Consider the following 17,795-nt stretch of genomic DNA (forward strand, 5'->3'; position numbering starts at 1 on the left):
ACTTTTTGGACTAAATTAATGTTTACATTTTGAAATATTGTCTTTCTTTCTTTATAGGTTAATGATATTTATAAATAGAACATTATTAAAAAGTGTGCAATGAAATTTTGAACAGATTAATGTGTTTGCATTATGTTGGATTGGGAAATTAGAATCGTCATCGTGTTGGAAGTGTGTTCAGTTAGAGTTGTGCCAAATTGTGCTACAGTGCGCTGTTTTCGTCACAAAAATATTCGGCTGGGCGCATCCCTTTTTAACATTTCAACTTTACTCTAAGTAGTGCACAGTGAGCCGTCTTCATGGTTTTCGAGGTCGATGAGCTCAAATGTGTGAATATGAAATAAGAATGGAGGTGACCACCACGTTTATTATTCGACGGGTGCTGCTTCAGCCTTCAAGTATTTGGTGTAGCTGTAGAGTATGATTTGTTGAAAGGTGACCACCTAGGTGTATAGCTGGTCAACTCACTTTAATACTTTCTACGGTTTTGAAAAACTAATAGTATGAACGGATGCAGTATTTTTTTCTCTAAAAAAACGTACACTTTTACTCTAAAATAATTATGGGAGCTAGTAGACTAGCTAGAGACTATAAAGAAATTACCATTGAATTCCCTATGCTGCGTCGCGCAAGGCACCACCCTATATAACAGAATTGCAAAACAAAAAAGTTTTTCATACAAATTAGTAGCGTAGAAATAATTTTCCAAATCACTGCAGTTTATGAGAAATGCCGCAAAGTTTTAATTTTTTTAATGGAAGCTATATTGTTATCACCCTTGTTAAATAGAGTATTTTTCGCTGTTTTCAACGAGATAGGGACTGATCAGTTTGTTTTTACAATTTTAATTATAATAGATCAGGTGTACCATGAAAACTGGTCAACATTCACAAAACAGAGTTCCAATTTGCGTGTTAATCCTCAAAAACTGTAGCAGACATCAAAATTATTTCTACGCCACTGATTTCTACATAACTTCCACCTTAACCATTTCTATGTTTTTAAAATAGAGAAGTTACCAGCTTTTGGTTTCCAGCCTCATCCATTGGCCACGGTTTGTAGTTGGATGCAATGACCCGTGTCTCTTAAACGCTGTTTAAGCCTCCAAAATAGTAATGGACAGCCAACAGTATGGATATGGATATATGACTGTCAATTCGTATAGAATTATTCTCCTGCATTTCACCAGTATTTTGCATACACAAACGAGAGTAGTGGGGGGGGGGTACATCACCCTCATAGTCTAGGACCAAACATCAGCTAATCCATGCCTGCTCGTATCTGACAAGTGTGAAAAATTATTCTCTTGTATTTAAAATAATAAAATCAGTTTTGCTGATTTGTGTGTTATAAATATAATCGTTACCTATTTCTCTTAACTTAATTTAATATGTACTCTAATGATGAAATAATAAATATTTGTTTGTGTGTGCAAACAGCCTCTCTTTGAAGTCTATCCTTTTTCAGCACCCGCATACGTGAGAACGTATCTCAGTATCTCTACACCTTACCATTCCGATAGGATAAACAGTTCTGCATATAGTATCCAATTCTGATCATTACATGGCTAGAGTAAAGGAAGTATTGATCGAATGTTGCTCCATCTTAGTTTTGGTTTTGGTATGCAACGAAATTCGACGGATTCCATATAAAGATCTTACACGTGATCTGCAGATAAGAAGAGCCACGGTTCAACGGCTTTCAAAATTGGATCCGACTTCCCTTATATTAATACCTGTGATTTAAATTACGGGAAAAGTAATTAATCATTTTTAAATAATATCACGTTTCTGATAACACAGCATATTTCTCTAGGTACGTGTGATTGTAACGGACATGTTTGTTTGTGACCTTTTATATGAAAACTACCTACAGTATAGGATAACATTTCTGCAAATAAACTCATCACCGCGTGCACTTGCAGCAACTTTTAGATTATTACAAAGTAGAGTAAATAAAAATGATTCACAAACAGTTTTATTATGCATTATTCACATTTCCTACGTTTTCGAAGTAAAACGCTGCGATAAACTGTGTTAATTACATTATTTTTAAACCAAACCTTGTCCGAAGTTATTTACACTTTCGTCAATGACTTTAGCTTCGCCCTTCGCTACAAAATTTGGAAAAAAGTAAGTTGGCAGTATGTGCTGATGCTGAGTGTTAGGGACGAAATTGCAAGCTATAAGGTCATTCAAGTACAAGCAAGCTCCATGAAGAAGGTGGACTACACCAGTTTAAACTGCATAAATGAACTCAACCTTGCATTTTTGAAATATCTTCAGCTCAATGTTCAATTGTTTGGTAGTGTTTGCTTGGTTGCTCGATAATTATTGGTTTGGATGCCAGTTTAACGCCAACACTTGGATTTTTGAAATATATCTTTAGTGCAATTTTTGTTGGTGGCTGTTTTAGGGTTGTTTGATGGATTTGATATAAGAAATCCAAAGAATACAGAAATATTTGATGTACTCCACGAAAAGGTAAATGTGTGATTTCAAATTGGGCAGGGGTGGAATTTTCGCGTGCCGTTTTATGGCTGTTTGTCGACTATTTAAACATAATCAATCTAAGATCCAGAAAAAATTCTTGGATGCACAACCTGATTATGAGCGTGCGGGAGTGGGAGGGGCGCAAGCATGGGGAGGTAAACTACCTGCTTACCCAGCTCCTCATTCGCCACAGTGAGCTGGGTAGTTGCATGCACAAGATAGAGCAAAGAGGAGATAACCTCTACCTCGACTGTCGAATAAGAGACGACAAGGAGCATCTCTTCTTCCAATGCATGAGGGGGAGCCACGAGAGAGAGAACAACGCGACAATGGGGGTCGGTTTAACGCCACAGAATATTATCAGGGAGATGTGCAGCGAGGAGGAGAAATGGAACAGAGTAAGTAATGTCGTCACCTTGGTGTACGGTATACGCGAGTAGGGGCGGAAAGTAACCAGGGAGAGTGTGCATAAGTAATTACTATGGCTAACACCACTCATCCTGAAGTAATGCTCACGCGGTTCTAGGTTGAAGATGGAACCTTTGGTTAACAGGGGAAGGATTTTAATGGACGAAAGTCCCACTCTCCCCCCTCTATCGAGCCAAGTCATCTCTCAAAAAACTGTCGACTATTTAAACATAATCAGTTAAAGATTTTTGCAAAGCATTGCAACGTTTACAATCCTCGCAATTTATAATTGCCATATAAAAGGACAAAATACATTACAAAAATATATGGTTTCACAGGGGTTGAATTTTTGCGTGTAGTTTTATGGTTGTTTGCTGATGATATTAACACAGCCAGTCGAAAATACAGATTGATGTTCTACAAAGTGTATAAAGGACAACCCTCGTAATATACGTTTGGCAAATAGGTAAATTTCATTAAGTAATGTGGAATTTCAGTCTAGCACGGCGTTGAATCTTCGCGTGCACTTCTATGGTTTTTGTGGGCTATTTAAACATAATCAGTCGAAGACAATTAATATTTGGTGTAAGGCAAAGTTTACAACCCCCACTATTTATTACTGCCACGTGTAAGGGCAAATTGGAGTGCAGCTGGACAGTAATATTTGGGATTAACCATGGAAGCGTTTCTTTTATAGTTGGTTATTGGGTATAATGGACACATATTAGTATTGGTTTGTTCTTGTAGTGTTTCAGAATAAGCGTCATCCTTGTAATTGTGGACCCTTCTCGGTAATTGTTAATTGGAGATTTGCTTTGAGAGTTGTAGATGAGTATCAAATTTTTCTTTTGTACGGACAAATTGCAATTTGAATGGTGGAAAATGTACCTGGGCAATACATCAGACCTGACCTACAATCTTTAGTTGCTTGGGTAGAGACAACCTCGCTGATGAGTAGCACACGCGTAGGGATTACGTTTTTTATAAATGCGTATTAATACACACGGTCACGTTGACTAATGACTGCGATGATTGCTGCTCTTGGCTTTTGTTAAATAAATATAAACAAACTCATTTAACGTTTGTTTAAAATGCGTAAATGTTTCAATAAAATCTGCAATTTGATCTAAGAGGCCAACTTTTGATAGGAGGTCGTACATATCTGAAAATATTTTGGAAGAAACTGTTCCATTGCAAAACCTTATGTACACTTCAGATGACATAATAATGAACTCGACTCGCCTTAGACACCCCGCATACAGTTGCAGATTTCATATAGAGCAGAATATAATAATCATGAACAAAGAAAAAAAATGCGCTGTATTTAATCCTAATTTAAAAGAAGGGAATTCCAATAAAGCTCAATTATTTTTTTAATCGACAAAGTCTGCACTTAATTTAATTTCGATTAATTAGCTTGAACAATGAAATTGAAACAAACATTCATACTTGCACATAACGGAAGTTTCGTAATACACACACAGAATTATGTATTTAATAAAGAAAGAGAAAGAATTCCCGACCAGTGGTGGTGTAATAATAATGGTATGATGGCATAATTATTCATCAATAGTATTAGTGATAGTCATTATTTCGGAATACATTACATAATTCGGTCCCACTAATTATTCCATACCCTTAGCAGCGTGTGCCTAGTTCCTACTTCTACTTCTATTCCACTGTCACATACATAATTGCAGAGATTCACGTATGACACTGAGGATTAAATTATTATTTCTCATTTTACCCAATGTAAATTTTTAATGAGGATATAGATATTCCATAAATTTCTTCCCCTTATTCAACACCACGCTTGTGCACTCTTCATTTTGCACCAACGAATAGGAAATTGGTTTTCTGTAGACATATTTCCTCAACAGATTAAAAATGTATAGCATCGCAGGTTATTGCTTCCATGATTTCCGTCCATCGACCATCGTGTATCCACTTTCTTATAAGTATGTTAAATAAACGCTTTTTTTACAGTGTTCATGCGAAACTCAGCCAATTAAGCCTCAGTAAATCTTTTAAAGTAGTTTGGAGTTTTGAAGTTTTCCTCTTTGTGACCGGTGCTTTGCTCTTGTCAACATCATTATCTAAGACCTTTTGATTTAATATAGTGGTTTTTTTATTTGTGGTTAGGTTGTTTTGTTATTGTGTTCTTCAAAAAGAAGCTGAAGATAATTGGTTGTCAAAATTAACCCATCAAAACGCGGTGGTCGACTCACAATATTTCTACGAGTATAATTGAGTTTTCAACTTCTGTAATGCAATGGCATTTTGGTGAGATATTGAGATTTATAGATATTGGAATTGCACTACGATTTGCTGTTGCCTGCGTCAAATAAGTTACTAATATTCGGTCACTACCGAGTTGCTAAACAATTGCAAGGCGAGTTTACAGGATAAGTGCTGAAAAGAAGTAGGATCTTGTTTAAAAAATGAGTTGGCTAATTAACACAAGTTACCAAAATCATTAATGGTTAATTTTGTTAAACATACGCGGACATGCATTTCATAATTGTTTAAGACATAAATTTGTTGTAATATATGACACCGTGAATTTTGATAAAAGAAATATCAAGATCGTTATATACCTACGCATTAGGTTTGACCGAGCAACTATTCAAATGCATTAACTGCAGGATATACGTGAATTGAATTTTATTTTTTTAAGGTATTGCAATAGGAGCACCAAAAGGGTACATTTGTCATTTGCCAATTATTCATGTTTCACTTTTTCATTACTACATGGGTTGATTGCTTTTCAATTTTGTATGAGAAAACTTGTCGACATTGTTCTTTAAAGTGATTAAGCTGCTCGGAACCACATTTCTCAAAGGTTATAAGGACTTCGGCACATTGAGGTACGTTAAACATTGAATGCTTCGAAACTGTCGTAAAGAAATTAATAGATTCGGAATTTATTTAACCAGTTCTCGTAAAGTTAGCTGTGATGCTTCGGAACGAGATTTAACGCAAACGGCAGGAGTATAATGAAAACTTTGAAGAAGGTACATTAATGTAATTTGGGAATTTATTCAAAACCGTATTTTTCGAAAATGGTAGGGGTACAAACAAAACAAGTTTTAGTACAGTGAGGTACATTGCTTCTGAAGAAGATAGGTTAATATAAGCTTGAGGAATTATTCAAAATCTGGTGCTCTCATGAAGTTAGTTGTGATTTTTCGAAACCGGATTCTCCGAATACAGCAAGAAACGAATGTTAGGACAAGGAGGTACACTTAATTCAGAACTAGGTACCTATATTAATTCATTTGAGCCTAATCGATGCAACATTCACAGAGCCCGTTTGGAATCTCGACCATTTCTGGACCGAATTCTACAACATTCAAACTGGGAACCTAACAACCTAAATATAATATGAGATGCCAAACTTTAAGTTCATTCAATTCAAAAACACACACCATTTGGCCTCTCCGTCATTTATGAATCGAATTTCATGAAATTGAAACTGGGCATAGTCAGTACCATATCAAATGTAATCTCACCGATTTGGCACTTTTGATATGTATCGTCAGGGTGGGTTAACTCGTGCATGTTTACTAGCAAATTCCAATGGTGTCTTTATCCAAGAACAAGTCCCGCTAGGGTCAGGGCCTTCGCTAACATCTCGACGCTAACATACGGTATGTCTCCGCATTGTGCAAGAGGAAGAAAAATTGTTTTTGTGTTTTTGAAAAAAACACGAGATACAAAATAGTTCTGCATTACTACAAGGAATCAAATTTTTGAAATTCCGTTTTGGTTTACAGTGAACAACGTAGTCCACTGAATATTAAACTCATCCCATTCATTTCACATCAGTTTTACATAAAGATATATGTATTTTCGTTACAAATTCGTTACAATAAGATATTTCATTTTTAAAGCAATCAAATTTACGCCAAGAAGACCGCCTGGCCCGAAACACCCGACATGAAATGCTACTTCTTGTTTTACAAACAAAAATGAATTGAAAAATGTGCTCATTCTGTCAATACATTTTATTAAAGCGTAATTAAACATTTTAAGATTAACAACCTGCCTTAATGAACATAACTTTCAAACGTATTTACTTGGTTCCATTATTCTATTTATAATAGTAGGTTTCCGTGACCGTATGAACAATATGGTAGATGTTATCTGAAGTGTAAAAGTACAAAGTTATAATTACGAATTATCCATGCATTGTCAATGCATATGTATAAAAGTTGTTGATTTCCTGTCCATCAGGCTGAATTAAACAATATAAACAAAATAATTCCAAACAGTTCCAAGATTGGACTACTAGTTCAAAAGTTACAGCACTTTGAATTTTCTTTCAAAATTGGTTTCTAGTCTATAACTTTTGATTGAGAAGTCTGGTCGAAAAAGTACGAATTGTTTTGGATTCTACGCACCAAAATTAATAAGAAAAAGTGTTTTCCTGAGAAATTTTGGTGCAGTTGATTTTTGGTAAAAAAGGCCCTCAAAAGAAATTGTCTCAGATCGACCCGGAAAACAATTTTTCTTATAGAATGTGGTCTGTAGAATCCATAATTTCAAACAGTTCCAAGATTGGGCTACTAGTTCAAAAGTTACAGCCCTTTGAATTTTTTTTCGAAATTGGTTTCTGGTCTATAACTTTTGATTGAGAAGTCTGATCGAAAAAGTACGAATTGTTTTGGATTCTACGCACCAAAATTAATAAGAAAAAGTGTTTTCTCGAGAAATTTTGGTGCAGTCGATTTTTGGTAAAAAAGGAAGGTTATACACTGCCTTTTTTTGAACCTCGAAGAAGAAATTGTCTCAGTTCGACCCGGAAAAAAATTTTCTTATAGAATGTGGCCTGTAGAATCCATAATTTCAAACAGTTCCAAGATTGGGCTACTAGTTCAAAAGTTACAGCCCTTTGAATTTTCTTTAGAAATTGGTTTCTAGTCTATAACTTTTGATTGAGAGGTCTAATCGAAAAAGTACGAATTGTTTTGGATACTACGCACCAAAATTAATAAGAAAAAGTGTTTTCGCGAGAAATTTTGGTGTAGTCGATTTTTGGTAAAAAGGAAGGTTATATACACTGCCTTTTTTTGCCTCGAACAAAAAATTGTCTCAGATCGACCGAAAAAGTGTTTTCGCGAGAAATTTTGGTGCAGTCGATTTTTGGTAAAAAAGGAAGGTTGTACACTGCTTTTTTTGAGCCCTCCTCCTCAGCATCATCTTTTCTAAATGAGACTCCAGGTGGTTGGAGTGAAACTTTCCCGAGACGATGTATAATCCTGGTAAATATTTATCAAAGAAGCTTTTTCAAGTTTTGCAGGATGCTTGATAATTATCCACTTCCACTCCACTCCAATGCCACAAAAGTAGAAATTAACAGATAGCAAGAAATTCCCATCAATCGCCGTACGCTTTTAAATAGAATAAGGCGACTCACGTTGGCGCATTTTCCATGCATTTATCAGTACTTCCCAAAAGGCTATGGCAATGTTTTCTTTACTAAAAGCATCTATGATTCAAATTTTAAAGAAGTATCTCAATAAATAAGAAAGTTGGCATTGTGCAATCTACGCATTCGCGCTTCTTGTTTTTCCAATATGCTATGGGTTGCCTTTACTAGAAGCATCTATGATTAAAGTTTCAAAAGAAATCTCTTCATAAATAAGGAACTCGGCACTGCCCAGAATGCACACATCTAATCTTTACAATATGAGATACGTTGGCCTTTAACAGAAGCATCTGTGATTAAAATTCCCCCATCCCCCATATCCCAACTTTATGTCAAAATCAAATTCTCTACTCATGTAAAATAATAGTAAATTTAAGTGATTTAGACAAACGTACGAGTCCTTGTATAGCAGAATTCATGTTAAACACGTTGGAGTACTAACACTGAAAAGATTTTATTGCTGAACAGCAGAAGTACATATATGTATTACCTGTTTTATCTTAAACTAGAGTTTAGAACGTTTTTGACTATAAGTAGTCTTAGATGGAGAGTTTTAACCTTTATTTTATAGTGAAGACAAGAATACACTATATAGCTATGAGTGCTCTCTTAGAATCCTATCGTTTTATTTAAACTATTTTCCGTGGTACTCGTGGAGCATCAACTTTTTTGAAAATAATTACAATGTGAGAATATGTGTCAAATACAAGTAGACAATTTTAAGATTTTAAGGTAGTACAAAAAATCTAAATGCATAATACATCGTCCCAAGGCAAAGGCAATCAACGGTTTATTGACGCACTGGCTAACTTGGAATGGAATCGAAATTAAAGCTTCTTCCTTCTTATGGACACAGTAGTTGGACTTCTGCACAGGAGCTTTCTCAAGAGAAACTCGGACATACATAATACACTATATGCGGAACGCTTCGAAAATTAAATGGTTCAAACAGAAACTTGGCGAAATTATATCCTTCAGTTAGGTTGAAGTCTGTGTTTAGTAAGTACGAAACTCAAAATCTTCACTAAACGAACGGCTAGGAAGATTAGGTATGGGGAAGGGAAGGAATTAAATTAAATTAACATACTAATAAATGCTGTGATAAAATCTGGCATTTTCCCCAACTGCGTTAAAAAAGGGACGAAAAAATAATATTATAATAAGAATAACTATCTCCCGAGGTCAATTATTCCTTTTTTCGGTAAGATTATTGAAAAACTACTATATGTATAAGTAAATATCCTGCTTTGTCGAAATCGATGAACTGCTGTATAGCCATAAAACGGTTTTTGAAAAAGGAAAAGCACATGCGATGCAAACAGTGCTGTTATCACTGACATATTAAGGTGTTTCGACAATGCTCAGCGTTTATTGATGTATCAAAGCCGTTTGATTACGTCTCACATGCAAGACATACTAATAAGTAAATTAAATACCACATATCGATTCCGTAAATTAAGTACCTATTGCACTTACTTCATCGTTCTTAAGAAACATATACCGACAACGTCAAGGTTGTTACATTAAGATCCACCAACTAAGACTTTGACCTTGCCTATCATAGCGTGGAAAAATCTATCGCATTGATTAAGCATTTCTCCAGATATAAAATTCTTACGACTTCCTGTCCTTCAAAGAAAGAAAACTAAAATCGTTTTTGATTCCAAATGCATTTTATTCATTTAGTGAGTTCAACGAATATTGCGCAAATGTAAACTACTACGTTTGTGGTGTTTTTTATTTATTTGATTGTTGCACTGATTAATATTACGCATTTCCACATGTTTTCTTGTTGTGAAGAATATAAGTGTTATTCAGACGTTATTGCAATATTTGTTGTTGATACAGAACCAGAAGGGACGATATTCGTACATTATTACTTATAATATATAAATTGAGTATATGTGTTAGTTTTGTAAACAGAAAAAGAGATGTAGATAAATGTAACAAGAGATATTTATTAAAATAAGCAAATAATGAGATAATACTTGTTAGTTATTTAGACATGCGGTGAAGTGGTCTTCTCGCCCAACCCCATACCACTGATTAGGTATGATCTACTGATCGAGTATAATTGTACAACAATTGATTTATATGAACGAATTTCTAATGCATGCATGAGATGATACATGTGCAGTTTGGCCATCGGTCATCATATTTGAGGCATCTGGGAATTGCAGCGTTATATCTTACAAATAAGTCATTCATTCATTGATTATTATTATCAAGTTAGATTTAGTCTCATCCACTTTACAAAAGCTTTAGTTTTCACTTTACAATGTTAAGAATAACCAATTTAGCTTAAACACCAAATTTGTTATGCTTAATTTAGTAGGCGTCAATGTATGCCTCATGCATGAAATTGCGGAAATTCCAAATCGATCTCAAGTTAATACCCCTATTATTTTCTATCGACGTTTGTTTCCCTAAATCAAATTTAGGCCTTTTTTTAATAAGCGAGAATTAAGAATTCGTGAACTAAAAATTGCTATTCCTCCCAATAAGAAAACTGAATTTCATTATAAAATTTACACGAACACAAAGAGGAATCTTTTTTACAAGGGAAAAACTGCAGTGAGTGTTTATCGATAAGTAGATAATTGAAGTGATTGCACTTCGGGGCGAAGTTGGAAGTTCTGATCTTCTCGCCCTTCGCTGTGTATACTGCTGATACCACAATTACAGAACTGAACGTAATAGGTTAGTTTAGTCTCATTTCTGAGTATACATGTGGCTTGTTTACGTTAACGTTTACGTTGGGGTGTAGAGGGTCATCAAGGGATTTCCTCCACTTCCTATTTGTTATTTCTGAAATTATTTGTCAACAGCTTCCGCATCTATGTCAATTTCTGAAGTTCGGTGTAATTAATTAGATATTCTTTAAAAAAAGCGAGTGTAAAAAATATAACATATATGTCGCAGAGTTTCATTCATTTTGTTAAATGCAAAATGTAATCCTGTAGGCTCACAAGCACGACCATAGCAGCGTCAAAGTATGTAAATCGTAACCAAGTAACACGTTAATTACCTACTACTGACGTCAAGTCAACATGAATATGTCAACAGCAGCAACAAAAATGTTGAGGTTATTACCGGATCAATGTCGCTGGCGTGAGCAAATACTGATGGGGTAACATACAGTTGACTTATCTTTTATCACTTAACCAGTATTTACATTACTATACCCATTATACTTTAGAATAGTAAGAGTCGGTACTATGCAGGCGGTTGGTTCCGGCAGTGGCGGACTGGAAAATTCAACCGGCTCGGCCGTGACGCTTTGACGCAAGATAGCGACCCTTTCAGAACGGAATGAGAGATACTTAATTAAATTAAAAAAAGATGGATTATTATTTATTATGCAAAAAACGAGGCAAAAAAACAACAAGTATGCGCATTTTACATTTGCAGCTTCTTCAGTCACCTAACTTCAAATTCTTCCGATTCTTCAAAATCTTTCATTTCTTGTTCTAATTATTCAGTTTCTTCATGTCCTTTGGACTCTTCCGTTTGTTATGGTGACACCCTGTATTTAGATCGAGTATGTATAATTTCAGTTAGAATTTGTGAAGGCCAGTTCCCCCTCCGGGAAAACGTTCGTACCTTACTCTTTCCTTTAAGTTTGAGCCAGCGTTGCGGAAGGTTGTTATAAGAATTAAATATGTATGTTAAATTTATTATGCAAGAGAAAGGCACCACGCAAGGGAACAATCGCTAATACCGGCAGGCACCACGCAAGAGAACAGTCGCTAATATCGGCAGGCACACGTGTTCAGTTCCTCTACGGCGAGTTCGTGAAAACAAGGCCATCCGCAACCACGGGCCACCAGATCAAAAACAAACCGCCACCAAATCAAAGATGAACCGCCACCTCAGTAATTAGTTCAACAAGAAGCCGCCGAAACGTTTGCGTATGAAAGCTCCAAGCACGACGTCAGTCTCCGTTCAACATCCTACCTTTTTTGCATTTTCCTTCCAATAACCACCCCCCATATATTATTAAGTAAACTATAGTATAAGTTATTTGGGTATTTTTCGAGTTTATCCGTTTATGTAATAAATAGAATTTCATTGTTATTCTCTTTTAAATTTATGCAAGAGAAAGGCGAATTGTAACCGCGGCCCTTCAGGCCCAGGATCTCATGACAGCCTGCCTCAATGCAGAATTTCACGAAATTTATTTTAAAATTTCCATTCTTCTAAATTTTTTGGAACCCGGCTTTTTAATTTCACGCTTCCACGTGAAGCCGTTCTTTCAGATTCTACGGATAAGAATCTGAAATTGTTTTTCTTTTCAGTTCATTCAGATTTTGCATTTTTCATTTAGATTTTGCAGATCGGTCTGGTCTTTATGATTCGTCATTCTTCGAATTCTTTCGATTTTTCATTCTCTTCAGATTCTAATGATTCGTCGGATGCCTCCATTTCTTTGAATGCTTGCTTCATTTGACATTTTAAAATAGACGTTACTTCCGGTCAAACCGAAACTTCAAAGTTGTTAAAAACATTTAAAGCAAATACAGAATTTACTAGAATATATCGGCCAAATTTCATTCTGATCTCTCGAGAGAAATAGTTTACTTGGTTCTACACCTTTGCTCATTTCTATATAATCAATACCAAAACCGAACGTTAATGAATAATGTTCAATAGTTTTTGGGGCAATCCCATATTATTTTTATATATTTTAAACGGTGTATAGATATTGGAAGTGAATCAAAACCCACGTAAAATAACAAGGTGGAACCCATCCAAATAATAATCGAGAGCAATGTTGCTTTACTGTAGACGATACATGAATGATTTGTAATACGTATTGGTAATCAACACAAACAAAAGTTTGATATAAGAAGCTGTTCTGTCAACAATTTGGTACCTGGTTTCGTGTTTAAATTTAAAATACTTGGTAACTTTATTCCTAATTCACGTACCTACTTAAAGTTAACTCGACGTTAAACATCGCGTTCTCTGAAATTAATATATTGTTCGCTGGACCAGGTTCGCCGGTTCCATATTTTTGCAAATTTAATTTAGTACTCCACTTGTTTTAGATCGATTAAAAAATAAGCATTGTTGACAGATTATAGCCTAGCAAGATGGCATAAAAGAAAAATTACGCTACTTTGATTATGTTGTTGATACAGTGGTCTACCTAACTACCAAAGAAATATAACAAAAAGTAGAGTCTTGCCTCTAAAATTCATAGAAAGCCGATTTGTTTTAGATCGATTGAAAAATAAATATTAGGATTATAGCCCGAAGAGGGAAAAATTGCGCTCCTTTGGTTATAGAGGGTGGCGCAAACAGAACGCATAAATTTCAAACTGTTATACATAGCTTTACTTTCATCGTACAACAAATTTCTGTACAGCAATATTTTTCCTGGTAACCCAATTTCAGAATTGACATTTAAATCTTGAAAATTAGATGAGAAAAATTATGCTCTTCCTCGAGCACACATATCTCTCTTCAAAATTCTGGACTGATTTTGTTTGATGTAATAATAATAATAATAATAATAATAATGTTTTAACAACGAAACCGATAATAGGAGGAAAATACTTAGTTTTATGAAAGACATAAATTTGCTTTTGAAAGTATGATAGTAATTACTTAAAGTGGTAAGTGGCTAATGACCTCAGTAGTCGATGCCCAAATGAAGAAAAAATAATAATAATAATAATAATAATAATATTATTCCAATCTAGAAATAAAACTGCAAATACCACAGAAAAGTAAAAATTATATAAATAAAAAATTAAGGCAGCGCGAAAATAAATGAAAACTTAACTTGGTGAAATAATACTACACCAGTACGAGTAATGAGAAAAAAATACTCTGAACACTGGGAGGATAAGCAAATCCAAGGTCATGCTACAAACGCCATACACACGTAGAGAAATCTAAATAAGAATCAAGAGATATAACTATTAAATTTATTGAACATATTTTCGGCTAGATAAAATATGCGCAACGTATCGTTAGTAAAGCTTTGGCGTAAATGGAGATGTATAACATAAACCAAAGCAAAATTAATCAAACTGTAGAATTTCACTGTGAAGACGAAACCACGCAGCCTCGGGTAGCTTGGAAATTTACTCTCTTTGGACCGATATTTAAGCCACTTACGATTATCACAGCGATTTCCGATGTCTATATATTTGAAATCCTTTGCTCCAAAACAGCAGAAACGCCAGTTCATGAAACAAATTTGTCGTTGTATATTCACACATTTCATTTAACTGCCATGCATCTTGTATTTTAAGTATACGGAGGCAACAAGCAGATTTGGATTCTGCAGAGCCCTTTAGTTCAAAAATGCACTCGCGCTTTTAGTTTTTAACAACAATTGATTTTGAGGAATCAGGTTTCCCTTACGTTTCGGTAGCGTCTTCCCAAACATTATAAAAAACACGTTTTCTAAATAATTCTTCATTTTGGCTTCTTCAATCAATTATTACAAATTGGTGGTTTTGGTATTTATAAGATGCAATTTGAAGTATGTTTTTCATAGCACTTTGAAAGCTAATACTAGATTAATTATTGTGATATTAGTAGTAAAAGTACAGTACATCAAGCAGTGGCGGCGCGTAGTGGTGTGTCTTGGGGGTGCACAATTTAAAAATGGGGCCACGGGCAAAAAGCCGGAGGCGAAAATTTTTTGAGTGTCACTGCAACACGAAGTTTTTTGGGCCTATTAAATGGCATAAAAAAGCGTATTGATTTGATTGATTTGAATTTTCTCGATTTGTCGATGGCTGCGGAGAGAAAGTTCCAAAGCACCACAAAATTTTATACGGTCTATAATTTTGGATAAAACATACCTGTTCTTTTTTACTTCCTCATTACGTTTTTCGATACTCAAACGGTATGCACTATTTAACTGCTGCCTTATATCTTGCTTACCTAATAAATTAAATCTCAATTTAGCAGATATATGATGTGCCTTTGAAGATTGATATTTTTTAATTTTTTCGGATAAATGGACTAAGTCTGTAACGCCATTCTTTGTCCATTCTGATGCCTCATCACCGAGCTCATCATCAAACAACAAACACGGAAAACAATAGACTATTGTTAAAGGTACAACCCGCATAACCAGTCAGGTTGTCATACATGTCTATTTTAAACGATCGTTTATTCTTCCTTTATTGATTTTCGATATTTCCAAACTCGGTTTTGGGCGACCCGCATTTTTTATTTTAATTTGATCTTCTAATTTTAGTAAATTAAATTTAATAATTGTCTTTAAATAATGAACGGTAACGTCGCAACGTTACTTGTTAAAACCGAAACGATCAACACGCTCTACTTCGCAGTCCGGCGAATACTGGTACACAATGAGAGTGTGCTCTTGCTATACTTTACAACTTGGACCTTCGCGGGGCGCACGGGGAAAGGCGACGTAGCGTTTGAACGAATCCGAGATCGTAGCTAATCGTGCACTGCACAGGAAGGCGGAATGGGAATAATTCTTAATACACGTTCAGCGGTGTGTCAGTGTACCCGTTAGGTTTTGCATTACAGATAAGTGAACTATTTTTATTGCGAGATACGAACGTGCAAGAATGTTAAATACATAAATAGAATTGTTATTGTTTTCGTTTTTTTAAAATGATTTTTGGGAGTGCACGTGCTCATGTGCACTTATTGAGAAACCGCCACTGACATCAAGCATGTTAAAGCTTAAACCTTTCGCTGGCTCGCTGCAGTTAAAAATGCATCGTGTAAACAATGCCGCATGTAAAAAACATGTTGTGTATCTCAAGGAAATTTAACATCAATAACGATAATAATCATATTAACTCTTTGTTTAACATAAATTACTAGCGAACGCGTAACTCATTAGTTAACCTAAAAAGTTTATTTTGAATACGTTGTCATGCCAAATAACTTAATTGGGTCTTAGTATAAACTTGAGTATAATGCTGAAAGTTTGTTGCTGGGTATTTAGGCAAATTAAACTGTAATTGAGAATCTTGTTTTGGAGGTATGTACTGTTACCTCCTGTAAGTAACATAAGCATCGAGGTTGTGGGCCCATGTTTGCCAAGAAACAGTAGGTATGACAAGTCAGCAAACTTAAAGTTAACTCGACTTTAACAACAGCCAAGTGGTTAGTTAGTAATGTAAAAGTACAAATACAACGGCACGTCCCTAGAGCATGGATCGCAAGGTAGCACACATTGTTCCTAGTCGTTCGGTTCGGTTTATTTAGTATCCCAGTTGTGCATATCAGAATCGGAGCATTTGACAGAGAGAAGTGATTCTACGTGTAGCACTTTGGCACGAAACTACATTCTCCAACGCAAGTTTTACCAAGTTTTGGACTCGTGCGAGTAAACGTCTTTCAATATACATGTCTGTAATTTAGGCGATGGCTATAACCCGCTCGTTCGAGGGAGAGATCGTCGAAGTTGCAAGATGATTGTTCCCTTAGGCCGAAGCTAATTGTGTAGTAACAGCAAGAAGAAGTAGGTAAGGGTAACGGGAAGAGAGGTGTAGGTAAAACGCGCACTAAAACATGCGTCATTCCTGAACATTGCGCGTACATGACCCGCCTATAGTAAGTAAATAGGAATACCGAAAATTGTTACGATAAAATTAGATGTCGTTTAGCGTTTATGAAATATGAATCGCGTTTAAGTAGAAGATTGCAGTAACCCGGTCCTGGATCCCTTACTATATACACAAATGACACGGCTATTATTCTAGATAGAAGATTGGCGAAGCCCGCAACGCACCAACTTTCGGATCGTAAATTTTAATGTGCTCTTCCAAGATTCTGCAGAAGTTATCACAATAATTTTAGGGTACCATAATGTTTAATTAGAATTTCACACAACCGATACCGTTCCATCTTTGTTACTTTGCAAAGACGATGACAATTTTATCGGGGCACACTCCCTTTCATGTAGGTACACACATAATCGACTGGAATACCCTATTTTTACAACGGTAGGGTTGTCTAATGCAAAAATCGATATTGACTTAATTGCGAATTCTTAATTCGGACTATTTTGAGGGATTCGACGAAAGCTATTAAACTATAGTGGAAGAGCGTAACTTGCATATTGCCGTTTTAAATCTGCTTATACACTGAGAATTCAAGAAGAGCGGTGGAGATCTCGGATTGCAGTGCATTTTTGGTCCAAAGTTCTTATTGTAATCTTTGTGTAGATTGTTATTGCTACGGCGGAGGGAATATTACGTCTAACCTCGAGGCGGATGGTGGAACGGCGATTAAGCCCGCCCAACCCTAATGAAGTAACCATCGGCAAAAGTTTCCAACGCGCTTTAATGTTCTTTCGTGTTTTTATAATGACACGCTCCGCCGATGATGTCTCACACCAAACTTTCTATAGCTGAAAATGGAGTAAATTATAACAGATTCCCTCGCAGACAAAAACTAAACAGATCTGACTAACCACTTTTGATTATCTGTATTGATCAGTGTTCTCTGGT

At 35.5% G+C, this 17,795-nt stretch overlaps 1 protein-coding gene across 2 annotated transcripts in view; it reads right to left on the reverse strand.

Moving 5' to 3' along the window:
• The window catches only part of LOC116165358 (forkhead box protein P1), a 142,871-nt gene that overhangs the window by 99,578 nt on the left and 25,498 nt on the right, over positions 1–17,795 (reverse strand). The gene's annotated exons all lie outside the window — the stretch shown is intronic.

This window comes from Photinus pyralis, unplaced genomic scaffold (genome assembly GCF_008802855.1).
Source record: "Photinus pyralis isolate 1611_PpyrPB1 unplaced genomic scaffold, Ppyr1.3 Ppyr1.4_LG3a, whole genome shotgun sequence".
Classification (NCBI taxonomy): Eukaryota; Metazoa; Arthropoda; class Insecta; order Coleoptera; family Lampyridae; genus Photinus; species Photinus pyralis.